We start from the raw sequence: 4,905 nt of genomic DNA, 5'->3' as shown, positions 1-4,905 counted from the left end.
ATACCAGAATCAACAGACATCTTTGCTCATCATGTCTGTCCAGGGCATCAAATTCACCTGGCCAGATCAGATCCATACATTCCTTCTTTAAATGTAAAGTTTGAAAACTATCTTTGTACTTTTACAAATAAAGACATTTTAATTATGGTGAAATATATATAATAACAATTTTACTATTATAAATGGTCTCCAACTCAATCCAGGTTGCTGTGAATGTTATGCTTTCTAAGCATACAGTTCCGTGGCATTAAGTACATTCACATTGTTATGCAACCATCACCAACATCCATTTCCAGAACTATTTTGCCATTCCAAACTGACACTCTTTATCCATTAAATAACTCCACATTCCCCACCACCACTCCTACAACTTGGCATTTGCCATTCTACTTTCTGTCTGCCTTAATTTGTCTATGCTAGATACCTCACATAAGTGGGATTATAAAGTATTTGCCCTTTTTTGATTAGTTTATTTAATTTAGCATGTCTTCCAGGTTCATTTATGTTGTAGTGTGTGTCAGAATTTCCTTCATATTTAAGTCTGAACAATATTCTGTGGGTTGTCTGTACCACATTTTGTTTATTCACTCACCTTTCAGCAGACATTTGGGTTGTTTCCACATTTTTGCTTTGGGGAATAATGTTGCTATGTATGTGGGTGTACACATACCTGTTAGGGTTGCCATTTTCACTTCTTTTAGATATATACTCAGAAGTAGAATTACTAGATCACATGGCAATTTTATGATTAATTTTTTGTGGCACCATTAAACTTTATTTCACATAAACAATATCGTTTTATGTTTATAAACATAAGCTGTCTTTCCATTTATTTGAATCAAGGGGAAGCAAAGTGCCAACTATACTTGTTTTGAACTGTCTAGATTAGTGTCTTCACTGTGGTGGAACTGGATTGGCTTGCCTTTGGATCCTGCTGACACTACCCTGGTAGGGGAATCAGAGCACATCCCACCTCTGCCAACTGGGGGATGGAAGATCAGCTGTCTGCTAGGCTCATCTACACCATCCTTTGGGAAAATTGTTGCCTGCTTCTGCCAGGTAGAGAAGGAAGGCTAACTCCCTGCTAAGCCTTGACAACATTACCTTGACAAGGGAATCTGAATACCAGCAGCTTCAGCAACACAGGGGATGTGAGATCATATCCCCAGTCCTCCCTGATAAAACTAAGTGGTAGGAGGGAAGGGGAGAAGAGGTTATTGGCCTTTGTCTTTTCATGTTTGGCTAGAATAAGACACGTATTGCAAAAAGCTTTTCTGTCATTAGGCCAAGCTGTTCCTTCTCTTTTGGCTTTGGGCAATAGGTTTTCCTTGGAAGATTTTTGTCTTTTTTGTTGACAGATCTGGATTGGAAATGTCTGCAGTGCCCTATCTGGGATATAGGGGAGGCAATAAGAAAACCCCCAAAACTCACTGTCGTGTTGTTCCTTGAGTCCCAAATCCCTCTGTAGTTTACCTTCTTTATTCCACCTTTCAGAGTCACTTGATGCTTGTTTGAAATGTTTTGGGCAAGGTTTTTAAGTTGTAAGGTGGAGGATATGAGATAAATGGGGCTATGCCATTTTGGTAGCATCAGAAGTGTTTTGGAATATATATTTTTAAAATACAGATAACAGACAAAAGATTAATATCTGTAACGTCCAAGGTCTCCTACTGATGCTAATAAAAACCAATTCAATAGATAAAAATGTATTGAGAGGATATATATAGGATATTCACAAAAAAGTAAATCTAAAATGTCTACAAGCATGTTCAGACTCATTAGTAGTCAGGAATATGCAAGTTAAAGCAATAAGGATATCACTTTACATTCATCAAACAATTAAATAATCAGTAATGCCAGCTCTTGGTGGAAATACAAATCAAAAGGAAACTTTCAAAATAGAATAGATATACAATTCACTAAAATCTTTTTGGAAAGCTATCTGATGATACTTACTAATATAGAAAGATAGAACCCTCACTTATTAGCACACTAATTCAGAGGAATCTATCTCATAGGTACAAAATGCTCTAGAATTCCCGAGGATGTCTTGGATGTTAATTTGAAGAAAAAAAAAAAAAAAAAGAAACAAAGTGAATGGTCATTCATTTGGAGGCAGTCATATGACTGGTGATATACCGTACTATAGAATATTATGGAGATATTAAAATAACGAATTAGAGTTACACAAGGTGACTGGAAGAATTTCCACAAGGTAATCTAATCTGAGAAACTACAAATGCAGGAAAATGTATAGGATAATATTTCATTTTCAAAAAATAACCCCCCAAAAAAACCCAGCCACATTCATTATTTGTGAATGAATGTATGTAAGTTGTGTGTTGTTATATATATACACATACACACACACACAAACATACACACACTATATATATAGTTTTATATATGTGTGGGGGGCACAAATAAATATGGAAGAATATGTATTAGGTTTTTAACAAGGGCTTCCATGGTGTGTGTGTGTGTGTATCTCACAAATACATACACACATATTTAGTGATTTGGGTTACCAGGCAGGTAGTAAGTTGGAAGAATTGGAAATCAAACAACATAAAGAATAATTTAAAACAAATGAATATGTGAATATGAGCACAGATAATGCATTTATGTAAAATTATATATGTAAATAAAATAAATTCATAAAAATAAAACAAAATGGATTACTTGTAAGAAATGAGGTTTTAGAGATTGTTGATTATATGAGAAAGGCACCCATATAAGATAATTCCCTCACTTAAATTGGAAGTGTAACAAAATGAGCTTCCCTATGACCTTCAATCATTAAATTCCATGTGGATTTGAGCAAACAATTGATATTTGGAATTATGTAAATTAATATTTTTCAGCCTAAGACAAACTTGATCCTTCCTTTGCTGAAGAAGCATCAGATAATCCATCTGAGTCGTAAATGTGGATTCTTTAATCTTACCAAAAAAAGCTGCATGCATTCTGACATTTTCTGGTAACAACAAACTTTCACGATACTGTTCTTTGTTCTCTATTGAGTAATAATTCAATGAAATATCCAGAATAACTTATATGTATAAGTTATAAGTACATAAAGTTATACTTATAACTCAAAGTGTAACTATCACTCCAAATGGGAAATTAGTATCCTCCCTCAAATTAATTTATGTAAATTAATATTGGCCATCACAGTAGTTACTGTGGATGTATTCATTCATCATACGTTTATTTTTTCAAGATATATACATTAAGAACCTCCAATGTGATAGACTCTGTTTGAGATGCTCAAAATACAGCAGTTAATACCTCTCACTCTTTTGAATTGCATATTATACTGGAATGCAATACAATTAGCAAATGAGCCAGATAGTTACCAGAGAGTTATAAGTATTATAAAGAAAAACCAAGGTGAGGAAAATATTGATGGAGTGAGGGTGATGCCTGTTTCAGGTGTCAAGGAAAGGCCCTGTGAGTAGTTAACATTGGAGCAGAAACTTGAGTAAAGTGGGGTGGAGTCATCTTGAGTCTAGGAGAAGAACATTCCAGGCATTAAGATCAGCAAGGATCGAAGTTCTAAGGCAGGAACAAGCCTGACATGTTCAAGAAGGTGTGCAGTGTTTCTATAACTAAAGCATCATGCAGGAAGGAGGGAGTTACAGCAGGGGATATGGGAAACAGACAAGAACTAGAAGAAGCAGACACTACTAGGACATGGAAGGAGTTTGGTTTATATTCCAAACATGACAAGGTGCTACAGAAACCTGCTGTGAAAATGTGGAAAATATGGAGGTTTGTGGAGAACTGAAGGGACCCAGTTAGCCTGGAAGCTGGGAAAGAATTCTAAAGGTAATCTAGAGGAAAAAGGCAGCTTTGATTAGCTAACCAATTTGCATCTGGAGGCAAAAATCAGTGGATTTGGGCCACTACTTACAGGTAAGCAGATCTATTTCTGGAGCCCAGTTTCCTTATCAATGCTGAGTTCTGAAAGCCTGTTTTTTTTTTTTTTTTTTTCACAATTACATTCTAATGTGATAATTACTTAGTCCGAGAGTTCTTAACTTGGGAGACAAGGGCTTATTTAAACACATAAAAGGGTCGATGATCCCCTGAAATTACATGCAGATTTTACCGAATAAACTAATTGTTGCCCCTAGAGCATGAATTTTTCTGGCAAGTGAGTCCATGGCTCTCATGAAATTCTCCAAAGAACTTCTCATCCAAAATGTTCAGGGGTGCTGGAAAGATCCACTGCAGTTTTCTCTTGGTCAGGGTGTTTGCATTTGCAATTACTTGTTTTCTCTCTCCCGGGCACAGACATATCAGTAATGAAAGCCAAATTGTAGTATAACTTTTCCTTTAAAACTGCTCTCTTCCACATATGTGTGAGAACATGCAATATTTACCTTTCTGTATCTGATTTATTTCACTTAACATAATCTCCTCCAGGCTCATCCCTGTTGCTGTGAATAACAGGACTTCATTCTTTTTATGGCTGAATAGTATTCCATTATGCGTCAGTAGCACATTTTCTTTATCTATTCACCTATTGATGAACATTTAGGTTGATTCCACATGTTGGCTATTGTGAATAATGCTGCAATGAACATAAGCATCTTTTCAACATATTGATATAGTTTTTTTGGATATATACCTTTATTTGATTATTGCGCATTGTACACATGTATTGAAATATCAACCTGTACCCAATAAATATGTATAATTGTGTGTCAGTTAAAAATAATCATTAAATATTTTAAAACACCAACTCTCTCAGTTGGTAGTATTCAGTGGATCCAAAATTAAAGCATAGAAAAGGGCCATCCTTTTTTGCAAATACAGCAAATTTTCCTCTATTAAGAAACTTTTTAAAGCTCTGGTAGAAACACTTTGAGATGTTTTAAGAAGGACTCCTAAATTATG

This window comes from Macaca mulatta, chromosome X (genome assembly GCF_049350105.2).
Source record: "Macaca mulatta isolate MMU2019108-1 chromosome X, T2T-MMU8v2.0, whole genome shotgun sequence".
Taxonomy (NCBI): Eukaryota; Metazoa; Chordata; class Mammalia; order Primates; family Cercopithecidae; genus Macaca; species Macaca mulatta.
This window is presented reverse-complemented; position numbering follows the sequence as displayed.